At 45.3% G+C, this 19,613-nt stretch overlaps 1 long non-coding RNA gene across 1 annotated transcript; it reads left to right on the forward strand.

Annotated features, from left to right (window-relative positions):
• Positions 1–389: 389 nt before the first annotated feature.
• Positions 390–18,304, forward strand: LOC143942229 (uncharacterized). The gene is made up of 3 exons (XR_013264732.1): positions 390–499; positions 16,001–16,046; positions 18,226–18,304. It is a non-coding gene; the product is annotated as an uncharacterized LOC143942229 (long non-coding RNA).
• The last annotated feature ends 1,309 nt before the right edge of the window (positions 18,305–19,613 follow it).

Here is a 19,613-nt window from a genome sequence, read left to right on the forward strand (position 1 = left end):
CCGAAATACTTAGTACGCCAGACTGCACGCTGAAAAAGTCCGCTGAAGCCCACACACGAGCGGACTGTCCGCTGAAATGTGTTTCGGCGGACTAAGTAGGCCATACAATCTGCCCGTGTGTACGCGGCTTCATACTTAAGCCCCATACACACTATCAGATTTTCTGCTGATTTTTGTCTTCAGATTTACCAAAACCATGTAGTAGATGGGCCTGCCTGATTGCATACACATTGAAACTCCTAAGGTTTGACCTCATATTACATGGTTTTGGTAAATCTGAAGGAAAAAATCTGCAGAAAATCTGATAGTGTGTATGGGGCTTTATTGAAACTGCAGTGATCTATTATTTGTACTTTTATTAAAATGACATTAATTTTGTTCTCTATGTCAGCAGTAATATGCCAATAAAACCTTTCTCATTTGCTGTGCCTGAAACACGGTTTCTTCACTCTGCAAAATATGTTTACAAGTTCAAAATCCGATATGGGGTCTGCTTTAGGTAAGTGTCACATGGTTATTTCCAAGGCTTTTCATATTTAAAGTGTTAGTTCACCTTACTTATTTTTCCTGAAAACATACCTAGGTATTGCAGTTTCCTTCATACATTAAAATGCTGTGCTCTTGTAGCAAAGTCCCGAGCACCTTTATGCCTAATGGTGACCTCCAGCATCAGGGACAGCTATACATCCTTCTGTGTAGAGTGGGTTACAAGACATAGTGAGTGTAATGCAAGATGTAAAGGGTGGGCGCCAGACACTTTTTGAATGTAAAGAGATTTATTGTCTCTTAAACAGAACTGTGGTGGTGAGGGGGGGGGGGGGTTAGGGCCAGGACACCCTTAGGTAGATGCAATGTTAATTGGCAGACTCCGAGACTTCTATAGGAAGACAGCCATACAAGTGAAGGCCTACAGCTGGATACCACTTCTGTATAGGTAGGACACTGTCTCCTAAGGTAAAAAATCTTGTAGAAGTTACTAACTGTAATTATATCCAACTATTTGCAACACGAACAGTTCTCAGCTTACCGGACAATCACTCACTGTGGGTCTTCACTCAATGAGTTCCCAGTCTCTCTCACTAGACATCACATCCAATAGCCACTGGATCCCCTGAGCTCTTCTACTGTTAGCACTCAGTATCTTCCTCAAGCGTCACCCCGCTTCCCTGCTGGGTCCCTGGCTTGGCACTCACATATACTCTTCAAGCGTCACCCCTGCTGACACGCTAGGTCCCTGACTTGGCACTCACTGATGCTCCATAAACGTCACCTCTACTGTCCCGCTGGGTCCCTAACTAAACTTGCTGAAGTTTTCCCACTTCTTTGCTGTCTCCAGCTGGCGAGAAGTCTGCTCTGGTACTGGCCTCAGCTTACTCACACTGGTCTCCGGTAACAAGGTGGATGGCCCTTTAGTGGCGACAGCTTCCCCTCCACCTCTGACCACAACTGGTTCCCCGGCTGGCGGAACCGTTTCTTCTGGTCGGACTACAAGCCCACAGTCCCAACCCTACGCTGCTCTCCTGCTTTTGGATAGCAGCCAGATGTCCCTGGGATAGGCCTCAGGCTTACGGCCTAGCAACCCGGGGCAGCTTGACACATGTCCACCCAGACAGCCAGCCAGGTGGCACAGAACCCCGATCACCTGAATCCTTCCAAATAAATAGGCTCTCCCAGTAGGCCAAGGGACCAAGAAAATCCTTGCCCATTAGCTGAGACACCCCATTCAGTCCTAATCTGCCCTTGCTATGCCCCTGTCTTATCCAATGTCACCAGCTACAGTGCCACCTAGTGACAGAAGAGAAAAGTGCAGCAAGTCCAGAATTAGGGGGAAATCAATTGATCTCCTAACAATTGGCCAAGGCAACTATCGCCTGGCAACTATATTTAATAGCAGCCCTGTCTAAACATCAGGGTGCTACACTCTGTTTTGCAAATAAGTTCACTAACGCCCACTCCCAGCCCTGTTCCCTACCCACACATGCGCAGTCCACTCTCTTTCTCGCAGGCTCAGCTTTCTGAAGGGTGAAAAAGAGTGGACTGTGTAAGTGTGAGTAGGGAACAAAGCCAGGGGTGCTCATTCATCAGTTGCGGGGGGCCACACATTCAAATGTGTATTATGTCACTTCAGGATTTAGTGCTGCCATTCCCTGGCTGCTCTGGCCGGGGATGAAGCTGATCAAGTTTGATCAGTTTCATTGCGGTATTATAGCTTCATTGAGGTATTATGGACCCCTGATGTGTCCTTTAAGCCCTTGTACACACCGTCGGATATTCCGATGGAAAATGTCCAATCGGACCGTGTTGTCGGATAATCCGATCGCGTGTGGGCCCCATCGGACTCTTTCGGAATATCCGACCGACAAAGTTTTAGAGCTGGTCTATAAAATTTTCCAACAACATGATCTGATGGGACTTTGTCCGATCGTTTGTAGAGAATTCCGATCAGACAAACTGCCACGCATGCTCAGATCAAATTCCTAGACCAAAGCTATTGGTTACTAGCCTGAACGTAGTCCCGTCGCAAAGAAATAACATCCTCACGTTAAGTAAAAAAATAAATGTGACACAAAACATTTGAAAGCCCCCAAATGCACACACATACATAAATGCACTCGTGTGCTCTTACCTACAAAACTTGTGCAACATATTTTAGCATAACCGTGCATGCTGGAGTGTGAAAAATAAACCTAGGGCCATTCTTTAATGTTGAGGCGGTAGCTATTAAAGTGTTCACCATATGTCTGATACATGAATCTACATAAAAAATAAATCGGCAACAATAAAAAAGAAACAAATATGAATGAAAATAAAAATGGATTAAAAATAAATAAATAATTCCCTGTTATTGATAGCAGTGAAAATAATGTCCCGTAATGAATTATGCCGTGTACACACAACCGGATTTTCTACTAGGTCCGACTGACTTTTCAGCGGAGTTCCGATGGACTTTCCAAACGAATAGACTTGGCCACACACGAACGGACTAAGTCCGTTTCGAAAGTCCGTTAGTTTTGAACGTGATGACGTAAGAGGGGACTAAACAAGGAAGTTCAATAGACAGTAGCAAATATCTGCCCTTGCGTCATATTTGGTCCATTGGACTAGCACACAGACGAGCAGTTTTACCGATTTTAGTCCGTTGGAATTGAGTCCATCGGATAGATTTGAAACATGTTCTATTTCTAGGTCCATCGTATTTTTTTCCCGAAAAACGATCGGACTAGCCCACACTGATCCCGTCGGACCTAGACGGCCAGAAAGTCTGGTCGTGTGTACGCGTCATTTACAGCAATGCTAGTCCTTTATGCTATTTCTTTATATCACTACATGTTCTTATGTGATCCGTACTCTTTTTACTTAAAAGTGCTCCTTTTTACAAATGTACACCACCACCTATGGTAAGGGGGCTACTCACCAGATATCTATGGGCCACCAGGAATCTCACAACTTACATGGAATTCCTTTATATTGGGATGGGCTCAGCATACATCTTGTTTCACCAGCAAGAATACCCAGATAACTTTGGGCCACCAGGACCCTCATAGTGTTTAAGAAATTCCTTTGTGTTGATATTGGCTCAGCAGACATCTAATGTCACCAGCAGGAATAACCCAATAACGAAAAAAAAAACAATATCAAATGATTGTGCAGTACGTTTCGTTTATTAAAAACTTTTCCCATAAAAACACATTTCCTTGTGCTGTATAGTGGCACCTACTGCATATCGCCTGGTTTGTTTAAAATCCTTGCCGATTGTATCTATGACCTGGCGTACGTTCCGCCTGCGTAACACCTAGATTCTAGAATCTTCCTTCTAAAGCTTTGGGGACCAGTGATGGTGCAACTTCCAGGTATGCCTGCTAGACCATTGAGAAGAGTGTTAGTTTTTCTTTATTTTTTTAAAAGCAAAAAAACTTAACAATTTTATTGAAGGGGATCCTGTGCACTCTTGTTCTTCTACTGTATTCTACTTTTCTGTATGATACTGGTATTAGGTCTCATACACCATGCAGCCCTTCAGTTAGTAGTTTTAAAATCTTTGACATGCATGACCAGATGCTAAAATGTGGAAAAAAAATATGTTTGTGTTGTGGTGTCTAACAAGATCTGCACACAAAGATTATCTATCTTATAGATCCAAGAAACACAACATATTAGACATTCAAACTGTTAAGACAATTTTTTTTATTTACACATTTTTTTAAACCAAAAAATGAGGGGCGCGCGCGGCGCGCTCTGTGATCGGCGAGTCCGTGAGACTCGCCTGATCACCGATCCGTGTAAGGGGTCGATCCCGACCCCTTATCACGTGATCAGCTGTCAGCCAATGACAGCTGATCATGTGATAAAACGGAGCCGGTAATCGGCTAGTATTCCTCCTCGCGCTGACAGCGCGAGGAGAAAAAAAAAAAGCCGATCGCCGGCGGCCGTGTTCGGGACATCAGTCCCGATCACGGCCAGCAATTTAAACGGACACCTGCCCCCTGCCAGTGCCCACCTGCCACCCGCAGTGCCATCCTGAAATAAAGTAAGTGCCCCCCTGTCAGTGCCACCCAGCAGTGCCCATAGTGCCCACAGTGCCACCCAGCAGTGCCCACAGTGCCACCCAGCAGTGCCCACAGTGCCACCCACAGTGCCACCCAGCAGTGCCACCCACAGTGCCACCCAAAATCTGCCTCAAAGGTGCTGCACCCCAGTGCCGCCCATCAGTGCCCAGCAGTGCCGCCCATCAGTGCCCAGCAGTGCCGCCCATCAGTGCCCAGCAGTGCCACCTATCAGAGCCACCTATCAGTGCCACCTATCAGTGCCCATCAGTCCCATCTATCTGTGGTACCTATCAGTGCCCATCCGTGCCACCCATCCGTGCCACTTATCCGTGCCACCCATCCGTGCCATCTTATCTGTGCCCATCTTTGCCCATCAGTGCCGCCTTATCTGTGCCCATCGGTGCCGCCTTATCTGTGCCTATTAGTGCCGCCTTAACTATGCCTATCAGTGCCCACCAGTGCAGCCTATCAGTGCCCACCAATGCAGCCCATCAGTGCCCACCAATGCAGCCCATCAGTGCCCACCAATGCAGCCTATCAGTGCCGCCTAATCAGCGCACTTCAATGAAGGAGAAAAATGACCCGTTTGCAAAATTTTATAACAAACTATTAAAACATGATTTTTTTTTTTTTTTTGCATCTTTTTTTGTTTGTTTAGCAAAAAATAAAACTCCGAGCTGTAACTAAATACCACCAAAAGAAAGCTCTATTTGTGGGAAAAAAATGATAAAAATTTCATTTGGGTACAGTGTTGTATGACCGCGTAATTGTCACTCAAAGTGCATCAGCGCTGAAAGCTGAAAATTGGTCTGGGACTGAGGGGGGTTTAAGTGCCCAGTAAGCAAGTGGTTAATAGAAAGTGTTCAGAGGCTTTCTACTCATTCACAAACTGAGGCATAGTAAACACAGTTTACTATGCTTCAGTGATGAATGGACACAGGAGTGATTGGTACTGATCGCTCACTATGTTCATTCAGGAAAGGAAGGGGCCAGTAAATTACATATTTACTGGGCCCTTCCCCCGCTCTCCATCTTAGAAACATTACCTTGTGTGCCTGCAGCAACTGCCAGCAGGAGAGGAGGGGGGCAGCTGGCAGCACTGCAGGGGAAAGGGGCACACATGGAGGCCCAGACAGCAGATGGAAAGAGAGCATGTGCTAGAACCAATCCACCTGCAGTGCAGGCAGAGGGGGAAAGAAGAGGACAAGCTGGCAGTGCAGCAAACGAGTCAGAAGAGGATTGGAGTCTGCAATAAGACAGTACAGCTGGACCTCCTGCTCAACAGGTGCCCGGGCCACCCTTTTGAACTGATGGAGCCTGGTACAGGAGGGCTGGCTGCACTGCCTTATCAGCAGCCCTGTATATACACAGTACAATATATATGTAGAAATAGGCATAGGAATTCTAAAGACATGCAGAATCTTTCTTTAGCTCCTTCAATGGAACTTTACCCATTTTAATGAGATCTTCTCTCCTGCTTCCTCTCCCTCCTTCTTACACATATAAAAAAAATGTTTTATGTAAAAAAAGTAGAAAACGTTTTTTATGCCTCTTTCAGAAGGGCACTGACATCTGTACTGCATGCAGGAGGCCTTTGTATGGTGTTTGCATCTGCCCCCAACTAGGTGGATGCAGACAAAGTCGCACATCAAAATTTGACAGCTGTGCAGGAGCAGGGGAATGGCCCTGAACACAGACCTGCTCCTGCACCGTTGTCAAATTTTGACATGCAGTTGTGTCCATGCAGCCACTGCATCTACATCCACCTCCACAGGCTGTCTCCATGCAACTGGGGGCAGATACAAACACCATGTAAAGGCCTCCTGTATGCAGTACAGGTGCTAGCACTCATCTGAACAAGGTCTTATTTATTTACTTTACTTTATTTTTTTTACTTGCTAAATTCTTGCTTAGGCAAGGATGATGTTGTGTGCCTGCACGCAGGCGCACACATGTCACTGGCTCTGCCATTGCTCTGGCAAAGACTACATCAGTGTGTCTATGCAGGTTTCAGATCTCACAAATTGCCTCCGAGGATGTGTGACATAGACATCCCAAGATGCAGTTTGCAAGATCTCATGCATGTGCAGACTAGGGCTGCAGCTAACAATTATTTTCATAATCGATTAGTTGGCCGATTATTGTTTTGATTAATTGGTTACTAACCTTAAAAAAAAAAAAAGTGTGGTGTACATTTTAGTTACTATGTCAAGTTTTAAAAAAAGGCACTTAATTCTTAAATATCTCTATAAATGTAAATATGGTAAATATAAATAACCGTCTATATGGTTAGGGAAAAAAAATATGTAATCCACTCTGAGAATAACAGACAGAAGAGATATACTGTATATAATATTAGAGGAGATATACTGTATACACTATTAGAGGGTGAATCTGGTAAATATCAGACTCAGAGATCAATTTTTTTTTAATTAAAAACAAAATCTTCCTTCAAAAAAAAAAGTAATTTTAAGAACGTTAGTTCTATTTTCTTATCGTTAGTGGGGTCAAATCGACGTTCATTTTCAACCACAGTGACGGGAAAATTTGGAAATAGAAAACTGCTTGGTCAAAGAAATTTTCAAACAGTGTATGTGGTTTTCATTCAGAAATTACATTCATTTTAAAAACAGAATGTTAAAAACAAGTGAGAATTTCAAACATTCTTTCATTCAGTGAATGTACAAAGATTTTTTGTCTGAATATTCTCGTCAGAAAATTGATCCGTGTGGCCAGCATAAGGCTCGGTACACACCTATGCAGTTTGCTTTTGATCTGTTTCTGCTGTGCTTTTTGCTGTGCGTTTTGATTTTTACACACGTGATTTTTCTGCGATTGTGTTTTTGCATTTTTTTTGGCCAATTTATTGTTGGGCAGAATTAAAAACACAAATTGCTTCAAAAACGCATTACTTGCTTCTCTGCCGCTTCTCTATTGATGTATATTGAACCAAAAAAGCACCATTTTGCGTGAACGTGTCTCAAAGGAAATCATGCAAATGAACTGTAGTGCATTTCTGCAAAAAACACATAGATGTGAACCAGGTCTATGACGTTTAGTAACATAATGGGGTTAAAAAAAACTAAAATGAGCCTTTTATAGTACAAAAAAAAGCAGATAATCACTACTGTAAGGGGTTCATTTTTTTTACTGTAGAACTGTGAAAGTAATATTTACAGTAGCGATCATTTGCTCTCTTTGTACTATAAAGGGCTCATTTTAGTTTATTTTTTTCAACCCCATTATGTTACTGCCCGATTAATCGATTATGAAAATAGTACTCGATTAATTTCATAATCGATTAGTTGTCGATTAATCGATTAGTTGTTTCAGCCCTAGTGCAGACATGACGGATTATCATCTGAAAGAGACTCCCTGCACATTTGCTCATGCACTGGACCTCTATTAAAGATGATGCTAGGGAAGAGTGACTTATGCTGCGTACACACGATCAAACAATCGGTTGGAAAAGTCCGGCAAATTCAAGTCCGCCGGACAATCCCCCTGTGTGTAGCCTCCGGCAGAATTTTTTTACCCGAAAGTACGGCGGACTTAGAAAATGGAAAATTGTATACTCACCTTTCCGTAATTTTCCTTTCCTGACGCATCCCATGGCAGCACACACACTGGGTTGTGACTTCGCCTCCACAACCTGATAGGACTGGTTAGCTATAAGATTTGAAGAGGAGTCCACCGTTGCATTCTCAGTAACTATCACCTTAGAGGGGTGGGATCTGTGTGCTGCCATGGAATGCGTCAGGAAAGGAAAATTACGGAAAGGTGAGTATACAATTTTCCGTTTTCCTGACGCATCATGGCAGCACACACACTGGGAAATAACTCGCTACATGGGAGGGTGCCTTTCAGAAGTTTTTTATTTACTCAGGTACAAGATATGGATGAATTTGATTGAATAATTGATCTCCCGAACTCAACCGTAGTTAATTGAGCCGGGTCTATTCTATAGTGTGACATGAATGTGGTTTTTGATGACCAAGTTGCTGCCTTGCAAATAGTCTCTGGTGATACTCTACTGTACGCTGCCCATGAGGCCGCCATCGCCCTCGTTGAATGCGCTTTCAGGTTTTCCGGTATTGGAAGATGTTGAACTAGATATGCTTCTTGATGACTTTAATCAACCATGAAGATATTGTCCTTGAAGAAGCCGCTTGACCTTTTTTGGCGCCATGCGGAATGACCAGGAGGTTTTCTGACTTCCTGAATGGAGCGGTAGCCTCCAGGTAGGCAGATATTGCAGACTTCACGTCCAGAAGATGTGGATTTCCATCTGTGTTGAGAAAAACAGGAAGATTGATCTCCGGATTAAAGTGGAAGCTAGATGCTACCTTTGGCACGAACTGTTCCGAAGGTCTGAGTACGACCCTGTCTGGGAAAAAAACTAGGTGTGGTTCTTTGATTAATAGAGCTTGCAGCTCAGAGACCCTCTTGGCCGATGTAATTGCAACTAGAAATGATAGTTTTAATGTCAAGTCCCATAGGGAAACTGATCCCCCCGGCGAGAAAGGCTCTTTTGTTAAAGCTTCCAGAACGATCGACAGGTCCCAGGTCGGAAAAGTTGGTTTTCTGGGAGGCCTTATTTTTAGGCATGCCTTCTGAAACTGAATGATGAGGGGGTTTAAAGCCCACTTGATTCCTGTCATTGCGGATATGGCAGAGACGTGAACTTTTAAGGTGCTTGACCTTAATCCTTTCTCTAGACCTAGTTGTAGAAATTCTAACACCTGAGAGACTGATGGAGAAAGGGGGTTCCAGGACTGTAGTTGGGCTATTGCGGAAAATTTCTTCCAAATCTTATTATATATGTTGTTTGTCGATTTCTTCCTTGCTTGTTGTAAGGTGGATATTACTCTTAATGAACAACCCTGATCTAGCAACCTTTCCCTTTCAGTTTCCAAGCCGTCAGGTGTAATCGCTCTGGTAACGGGTGTAGGAATTTCCCTTGTGAGAGCAAGTCTGGGAACAGCGGAAGTGGGAGAGGCTCCTCTGTGTTCAATTGCAGGATGGTCGGAAACCATGGTCTTCTGGGCCAGAAGGGCAACACTGCTATTACTGTGGAAGACGAACTCCTCAGTCTGGCCAGAAACCTGGCTATCAGGGGCACCGGAGGGAATATGTAACCTAGGCGAAATTTCCAAGGATGGTGGAGACTGTCGATCCCTGTTGCTGCTGGATAGGCGGTCCTTGCTAAGAAGTGAGTACATTTGCGGTTCGCTGGAGTTGCTGCCAGATCCATATCGGGAATGCCCCATTTGCGTGTCAGAAGAGTAAAGGCCTTATGACTGAGAGACCACTCGTTGTTTGAAATAAATATTCGACTTAGGTCGTCCGCGAGTTGTTTGTGAATTGCGGGTACGTATACTGCCTCCAAATCCGTCAGGTAGACTTGAGCCCACTCGATTATAGGTCGAACCTCCTGCATTAGGGCCTTGCTTCTGGTGCCCCCTTGCCTGTGGACATAATTCACAGCCACTGTATTGTCCATGCGCAGGAGGACACTCTTCCCTGAAAGAAGGGGACTGAAAGTTAGAAGTGCTTGCCATGCAGCCCTGAGTTCCAGAACGTTTGAGACTATCCCTTGTGGACAGAAGGGCCAGCGGCCCTGTGCTCCCCGGTCTAGATGATACGCTCCCCACCCAAGATAACTGGCGTCCGACGTTACTATTTCTGGGAGTGGATGAACGATAGGACGACGGCGTGCTAAATTGCTGGTTTGAGTCCACCATCGTACTGACTCCTTGACTGTCCTGGTGATTGTTATTTGTTGTGACATTGACACCCCATTCCATTGTTTTAGGAACAAATTCTGGAATACCCTCGAGTTCCATTGGGACCACTGAACCATTAGAAAGGTTGATGACATTGAGCCCAGAACGCTTAAGCATTTTCTTGCAGACAGGTGGTCTACTGACAGTAGCTTTTTTACTTTGCGGATAAGAGGATAAAGTTTTTCCTGGGGAAGCCCTACTGTGTTGGATCTGGTGTCCAATTCGGCTCCTAGGAAGACCATTTTCTGTACTGGGACCAGGCTGCTCTTCCTCCAATTCACTATCCACCCGAATTGCTGGAGTGTGGAAATCAGAATTGAACGATGTCGTAGAAGTGTTTCTCGATTGTCTGCTAGAAGAAGAATATCGTCGAGATAGTGTAGGACTCTTAGACCCCTCTCTCTCAATAGTGCTATAACCGGAAGTAACACCTTTGTGAAGGTCCTGGGTGCCGTCGATATCCCGAATGGGAGGCTTTTGAATTGAAAGTGTTGCCTGCCTATCGCAAAGCGCAGGTACTTTTGAAAGGTTTGATGCACTGGAATGTGTAGATAAGCGTCGGACAAATCGACCGAGAGCATCCAATCTTTCTCTCCTATTGTTAGTAATATTGATTGGAGACTCTCCATCCTGAACGATTCGACTAGAATCATTTGGTTTAACTTTTTTAAGTCCAACACAGGCCTCAGGTCTCCTGTTTTCTTTAACACCAAGAAAAGGGGAGAGTAAAAACCCTCTCCTCTCTGCTCCTGTGGAACTTCTATGATTGCTTGCTTTTGGAGCAACTCCATAATGTATCTGACCAAAAGCTTTCGTTTCAGGCGCGAAAAAGGTAGTTTGGTAGGTCTGTAGTGTTTTTTTGGCGGTTTTCGTTTGAACTTCCACCTGTGACCTTGTTGAACGGTGGATATCGTCCAGGGTTCCTTTATTTTGTCTATCCATACTTGGGCAAATAGCCTCAGCCTCGCACCTACTATTGCGGGCTGGGCATGCGTGGCATCAAAAAGATTTTTGTTGGTCTCCCGGAACGGTTGTCTTTGATTTTTGGATTCTCACAAAAGAGGGTTGTGTGCTTCGCCAATTCCATTTGTCGTCTGAAGGGCGGATTTTTCTGTTGTTTGGATCTTCTGTCCGACGGTATTAGACCCGATTTTCCCCCCATGACCTTTGATATTGCGGAATATAATTTTGAACCAAAAAGGTTAGTGCCATCATAAGGGATCTTACACCAGCTGGATTTGGAAGTTGCGTCAGCAACCCAAGGTTTTAGCCAGAGAGCTCTTCTGGAAGTTACTGAGGCTAGCATCGCTCTTGCTGAGGACCGTATAACGTCCACCGCCGCCTCTGCTACGAAATCACCCGCAAGGCTGAGTTCCTGCAGTGCTGAAATAATCTTGTCTTGGTCTGCTGCTTCTACAATAAATTTTTCAACGCCAGACGTCCAGGAGGTGATGGCTCTACCGACCGCTGCTAGAGCAATTTCTGGCCTACAGGCCCCCCCCCCCCCCCCCCCCGCTGCTGAATAGGCTTTCTTAAGGTCGAGGTCGATCTTGCGATCCATCACATCCTTAAAGGTTACGGCGTCTTCTATTGGTAGGGTTACATGGCGCGCTAAACGCATCAGTGAGGAGTCTACCACGGGAGCGGAGATAAGAGGGTTCACTGCTGGCTCTTTTAGGGGATAGAGCTTTGCTAATCTGTTATTCAAGCCGGACTTCTTTTCTGGTTTTTGCCATTCATCTTTTATGAGCTCCTCTAGCTCTTCAATAAAGGGGAAGACCTCAGGGTCTTTTTTTTAGGTTAGGGAAATATTTCCGTAACTTAGGTGGGACGTCTCTCTCTTCCTCCCAACCGATCGCCTCCTTAACTGATTTTGCGAATGGGTTTATTAATGCAAAGTCGAAAACTGTAGGGGCCAGGGGTTCCTCATCCTCTGGGGAGTCATCTGGATCCTGAGGGGTGTGTGAAGTTGAGGCTGAGTTAGATGACCTGATTGGATCATATGCTGTCACCTGCAAGATTGTTTCTTTAACCGAGTCTCTTATAATATTGGAAGCTTCTCTAGCGTCAGCTTCCTTGTCTCGAGTTGCTTCCTCCAGACAGATTTGGCAAACAAGCTTACTAGGTAATGCTTGCGCTCCACAGACCCAGCAGGTATTAACCGCAGGACGGGTATGGTGCTCCTCTCGGTGTGAGGATGACGCTTCTCTGCGATGACGGGAAGACCTTGACCAACTACGCCGAGAGTGAGAGTGTCTTGAGGGGGAACGTTCCTTTCTTTTAGAATGGGATGACCCCGATGACCTGCCAGAGCTACCAAAATGAAAGATATTAATTGGCAGTGCTCTCTTTTTCTCCTCTTCACTACTTACCAATCCATAAGTCCCCTTACCTTGTAGTTCTGGGATGGTCTACTAGGGCAGCGGTCTCCATAGGGAAGAATAGAGTACACCTGTGACCAGAGGTTTTCAGTGTAAGAGCCAATGCAGAGTATGGGCAGAAGGTGCTGACACAGAAATAAATGGTAAAGTACATAAAGATGATAGAAAAAGGGCTTACCAGAGATCAGGAGGACTTGTCTTGCAAGGCAGCAGGCTGTGTGCAGAGATCAGGATGGTAGATGTTGTAGAAAGCACAAGCAGCACTTCAAAACAAAAATGTCAGTTTTTAAATAGCCCGCCGTCGCCGGAGGAGTGACGTCACCGCCGTGCATGCGCACTGGCCGGCCGCGCCGCTCTGCGCCATCTTGGATGCTGGCAAATGCAGAGGGCAAGGGGAAAACGTCACTTCCTGAGCGCCGAGCGTCCCAACGCGGCCGCCATGATGGAGAGGTCACAGCGTTGTGGAACTACAGGGCTCAGCGTGCCCAGAGCGAAAGGGAAGGGAAAAAAAGGAAGAAAAGAGAAAAACGAAAAATAAGCAGAAAGGGAGGCATGCCTGGGAAGTAAGTGGGAACCAAAACAGATAGGGGGGAGACCGCTGCAAATTATTAAAACCTTTTTAAGGTTTTTGTCTTTTAAAGGTCTGTTATGTTGATTTTGTTGTCTTGCCCCTGAGACCACCAGAGTGGGGCCCCCTGCATTATAGCTTATTTAGAGACCGTACGGACAGGGGCTTCCAGGTAGGAGAGGCTGAACCTAGCTGGGGTAGTGCGGTAAGGGGCTCCATTGCTAACCGATCGCAAGCGTGATGTCCCATTCAGGTGAGGAAAATAAGGAGAATGCAACGGTGGACTCCTCTTCAAATCTTATAGCTAACCAGTCCTATCAGGTTGTGGAGGCGGAGTCACAACCCAGTGTGTGTGCTGCCATGATGCGTCAGGAAAGTAGTTTTGCACTCCAATCTTCCCGCCGGACTCGCATTTCAACGGACAATCTGGCCGTGCGTATGCGAGTCCGCCGTACTTTTGAAATGAACTGACTTTTCCCGCCCGGAGAAAAGTCTGCTCCTTTTGAGCGGGTCTCCAGGTAGGCGGGGCCTGCGAAGGAGACGTCGCTGGCCCCGCTACCTGGTATGGACTTAAAGGGGAATCCCCCCTGGGTCCCCCCAGGTCCACATCAGACCCTTGTCCGAGCACACTACCCGGCCGGCCAGGAAAGGGGGGGGGGAGGAGCGAGTGCCCCCCCCTCCTGAGTCGTACCAGGCCAGGTACCCTCAACATGGGGGGTGCCTTGGGGAAGGGGGGGCCGCGCGGCCCCCCCACCCCAAAGCACCTTGTCCCCATGTTGATGAGGACAAGGGCCTCTTCCCGACAACCCTAGCCGTTGGTTGTCGGGGTCTGCGGGTGGGGGGCTTATCGGAATCTGGGAGCCCCCTTTAATACCGGCCCCCCACCCTATGTGAATGAGTATGGGGTACAATGTACCCCTACCCATTCACCTGTGAAAAAAAGTACAAAAAAAAACACAACACAGGGTAAAAATAGTTTATTGCACAGCTCCGGGGGTCTTCCGTCTTCCGGGGTCTTCTCGCCGGATTCCTCCGCTATCTTCTTCTAGCTCTTTTACTAGCGGAGGAGCCTGGCTTTCTTCCTCGCCGAAGGCCTCTTCTTCCGACTTCGGGGGTCTTGTCCCCCTCTTCGGTTCTTCTGCCGGGCCACCGCGCCTTCTTATAGCTCTTTTACAGGCGGTGGCCCGGTCTTCTGTCGCCACTGTCGTCGTCGTCGTCGCCGCCTTCTGTTCTTCTCTTATTCTCTTCTTCTCTTCAGATATTGACTCGTCACTCACTCCGCTCACAATGACGGGGACCATGCGCGCGGCGACTTATATAGGGACATCACCGGATGATGTCCCCGCCTATTATGGTGTCACAGTCTCAGCATCCTCTGGGACTGTGACACCATAATGGGCGGGGACATCATCCGGTGATGTCCCTATATAAGTCGCCGCGTGTCGCGTCTGAGCCATTCTGAGCGGAGGGAGCGACGAGTCAACATCTGATGAGAAGAAGAGAAGAACAGAAGACGGCGACGACGACGATAGCGGCGACAGAAGACCGGGCCACCGCCTGTAAAAGAGCTATAAGAAGGCGCAATGGCCCGGCAGAAGAACCGAAGAGGGGGACAAGACCCCCGAAGTTGGAAGAAGAGGCCGGCGGCGAGGAAGAAAGCCGGGCTCCTCCGCTAGTAAAAGAGCTAGAAGAAGATAGCGGAGGAGTCCGGCGAGAAGACCCCCGAAGACGGAAGACCCCCGGAGCTGTGCAATAAACTATTTTTACCCTGTGTTGTGTTTTTTTTTGTACTTTATTTTACAAGTTAATGGGTAGGGGTACATAGTACCCAATACTCATTCACATAGGGTGGGGGGCCGGTATCCGGGGGCCCCCTTATTAAAGGGGGCTCCCGGATTCCGATAAGCCACCCGCCTGCAGACCCCGACAACCAATGGCCAGGGTTGTCGGGAAGAGGCCCTTGTCCTCATCAACATGGGGACAATGTGCTTTGGGGTGGGGCCCCCCCGTCCCCAAGGCACCCCCCATGTTGAGAGCACGCGGCCTGGTACGGCTCAGGAGGGGAGGCGCTCGCTCATCCCCCCCTTTCCTGGCCGGCCGGGTAGCGTGCTCGGACAAGGGTCTGATGTGGACCTGGGGGGGACCCCCACGCCGATTTTTTTCTGCGTTGGGGTTCCCCTTTAAGTCCATACCAGGTGGCGGGGCCAGACTAAGTCCGTCGGATAGTCGGCTACGTGTGTACGCGGCATAAGGAAGAACTTCTGCTTCAAGCAAGACAGTGCCATGGGGTAGTATAATTTTTATTTTTTTATTTTTTGAGACCCGGACAAGTGTTAGGAGTTTTTATTTTTTGTTTTAGGTTTTGGTAGGGTTAAATTCCTTTTTAAAGTAGACAAATTCCTCCTGTTTCCTGATAGTTTAGAATTCTAATATATATACGAAAAGCCTTGACCTTTCAAATAGATGTAGAAGACAAGTGGAGTTTAGGAAACAAAATGAAAGACAGAGACATTATTGCCAGCATACTTACTATGGTGGAAAGGAAGTAGGCACAGATAGAGATTTGCAGGATGTTAGCTACTGAACTTCATGTTAATTGCATATAATTAGATTTAGATTCTCCTCTAAAGTTTCTGTCCACCAAAAGTATGTATCAGCTGTGTTTAGATACTTTCTTTCTAAAAATATATATATATATATATTTTTTTATATTTTTAGTTCTCAACATATAGAGAACAAAAGGCAGGCTCTACAAGAATTAGTAGTGAGTATTTTAGTAATCAAAATGTAATGTATTGCATTATTCCAATCAAGTGTATTTATCTGTTTTTGTTTGTATTTGCTTGCTTGCTTGCAGTGTTAGGCTCGATTTGCATCTAGAACTTATATAGTGCCAGAATAATAATATAACATAATATATCCTGTTTACAAAAAAGAAATTGATATAACCACAAATAGTACAGATAAAATAATTAGAAAAACATGAACAGTCCAAAGAAAAGGGAGGGAGACAAGGAGATGAGATTTCAGTCCATTTAAGTGACTCCGTAAAACACCCTTCAGGTATATAGCAGGTGCACCCAAAGAGGTTCCTCCACCACCAGATTCAGTGAGGCTTACCAGCTGACAAGATCTCTTTTTAGGGAGATCATACGTGCTTGCAAACAAGACTATCACTCCTGGTCCCTTTGACAGGCTCTGCTGGTATCTCCAACTCCTGTATCCCCTTCTCAGACCGCCAGGTGACCATATACGTAACAATCTGATCAAAAGACTCTTCACAGAATCGTACAATGTGATCGTATCTGGGAAGTGCTGATTTGTGTGAACACTTGGGGAACTATGTCACGCTTTTTCAAGGCAGGAACTGTCAAATCTTAATAATTGAACATTGTCTCGGTACTACAAGTGTCAGACATCATAGATTTATAATATAGTTTTCAATGACGTCATGCTTTTTTAGACATTAAAGTGAACCTGTCACAAGCCTAACGCAACAGCTTTGACAGTTCCTGCCTTGAAAAAGCGTGACATAGTTCCCCAAGTGTTCACACAAATCAGAACTTCCCAGATTCGATCACATTGTACGATTCTGTGAAGAGTCTTTTGATCAGATTGTTACGTATATGGTCACCTGACACTCTGAGAAGGGGATACAGGAGTTGGAGATACCAGCAGAGCCTGTCAAAGGGACCAGGAGTGATAGTCTTGTTTGCAAGCACGTATGATCTCCCTAAAAAGAGATCTTGTCAGCTGGTAAGCCTTAGGCCGCGTACACACGGGCGGACTGTTCGCCCAACTTTGTTCGTCAAACAATCCGACAAACAGTCCGCTCAAAATTTGCATGAACGGACTTGACCACACACGATGAACGAACAGTCCGCTGAAAGCGTGCGCGATGACGTGAACGGCACGTACGACGGGACTAGAAAAACGACGTCCTATACACTGCAATGCAACCTTCGGCCGTGTAAACCCTTTCTGAGTATGCGCGATACTTAGTCCGTCCAACTTGCCTACACACGAGCGGACTGTCCGCTGAAACCAAGTTTGGACGGACAAAACCAAGTTTCAGCGGACTGTCTTACGGAAATTCCGAAAAACTTTGTTCGTCAGACTGTCCGCTGAAACTGTCCGCTGAAGCCCACACACGAGCGGACTGTCCGCTGAAACACTTCAGTGTTCTGTTTCACTGGCACAGGATTTTTGAGTATTTTAGTTTTTTTTGGACAGCACTGTTTTCTAAGGTTTTTTTTCGATTTGCCTCTATGCATGTTGCTTTTGAGCGTTTCTGCAGTGCTTTTTGCAGTGCTTGCCACATTTTTGGACACGCGTTTTTACTGAAATTTTGATTTTTTTTTTACACTGTGGTTGCTTAGCAACCGGCTATATATAGTGTAAAAAACGGGAAAAAATTGCGAATCGCCGCAAAAACGCTGTATTTGCGCTTTGGATGCGGGTCCATTGACTTCTATTACATGCAAATGCAGCATTTTGCATGAAAAAAAGTCCCCGACCCTTTCCAAAAACGCAGAGGCACAAAAATGCATTGATGTGAACATGTTCCATAGGAACCCATGCTAAAAAATTTCCCTGCATTTCTGCAAAATGCATCAAAAAATGCATTAGTGTGAATGGAGCCTTAAGCCGGCTATAGATGAGTTGAAAACCAAACAAAAATTCTTGTCGATTGTTAAATCATTCACTTTTCGCATCACTAGTGTGCCAGCTGCGATACACATTTTTTGTGCCGCAAACGAGCTTGCCTGATCCAACATGCTGGATTTTTGTCACAAAAACTACACAAATGATGGTACAATTGTATGAGCTATTTTTTTTTGTTTTTCAATTGACAGAAGGTTCAAGTTTTTGACTCATCTATGGCCGGCTTTACTGTATGCTGATGTCATTAAACACCATCTGCCTAACATCTTATTTTACAGGAGTCCATCAGAGCCATAATTGCCAACCACGATAACTTATATCCATTTTCAACAAAGCATTTCCTGATTTTTCCTTGTATCCTTTGAATTCTTTTTTGTTATTCCTACATTTATGTAATGGATACATGCTATACAGAACTATACTGAATTCATAAGGCTATTTGGATTAGTTCCTGACAATTTTGTCATACAGTCTAATATGCCTTCTACAATTCACATACTAATAATATTCAGGGTTATTTGGAGTTTTGGCATACAGTCTAATTTGCTTTCCCTATTTGACACACTAATAAAAAATCAGGGTCTATTTGGATAGAAGCTACATAACAAACTGGGATGTGTTTGGATTGTGGAGCTTAGGACATGGACAGTACAAGAAAACACCATAGAAACCTGTTGTGCAAAGACACGGCCTCTACCACTTAATTGACTGACTACTTACATATTAAAGCATTGCCTTCTGTAAACATGCAAGTCTTGTTTAATCTTAACTGAATGTCTCCTAGATAAGAGCAAATGGGAAAGTGCCCGTTGTCTGAGGTTTAAATATAAGCATAAGTCCCTCTGTCCATTTCCATATGTCTTCACCGTGTATATAGAGCCTTATTCTATACTCCATGGTAAGTGCGCTTAAATATCACTGGAATAATGTACTTTCTACACATTGTTTTACTAATTCTAAGCAGTTAGGCACAATACACACAGCCAGTCATTGTTTTAGCTTCACTGGTAAATATTAGTTTGAAAAACATTAGATTCAGCAAACCTTTACAAAACATTCAGGCCCCATGCAATTTTTGGGAGCGATTTGAAAGCAGAAAAAAAGCTGACAGTTCCTAGAAGCTTCTTAACGCTGTTAACCGCTGCTAAGCACCGGTTCCCGGCTTTTAAAAAAAAACTTTTTAGCCAGTGGCACGCCAGCGTCCTTAACAACTAGCTAAGCTCTAACATGCCTGTCAATTACCGAGGGAAGTCCACATCGCTGTGTGTCTGCCCACCCAGTGGGAGGAGTGTGCCCAGGATCGGAGTGTATGGGGAAGTTTCAGCGGTGGTCTGGTCGCAGTCTGTAGAAGAAGTAGGGGAGGTGTCCGCTGTGTGCTGGCAGTTTCCTGAACATGGAAAGCCTCTTGTGAATCTATCCTCTGTAACTCGACAGGAGATTACATGGCGTGTCTGTGACAGTTATTACAAGATCCATTCAAACATCCAAACATTCAGACATCCAACTGAACAACATCCAAGAATAAGTCTTTTTTTTTTTTGTAGATTATGCCACATCCAGTCCTGTTGGTTCTATATATTATTATTATTATAATACAGGATTTATATAGCGGCAACAGTTTACGCAGTGCTTTACAATATAAAAAGGTGTGTGTGGAAATGTGGAT

The sequence above is a fragment of the Lithobates pipiens genome, unplaced genomic scaffold (genome assembly GCF_037356315.1).
Source record: "Lithobates pipiens isolate NorthernLeopardFrog02 unplaced genomic scaffold, aLitPip1_a1.2 Scaffold_10, whole genome shotgun sequence".
Classification (NCBI taxonomy): Eukaryota; Metazoa; Chordata; class Amphibia; order Anura; family Ranidae; genus Lithobates; species Lithobates pipiens.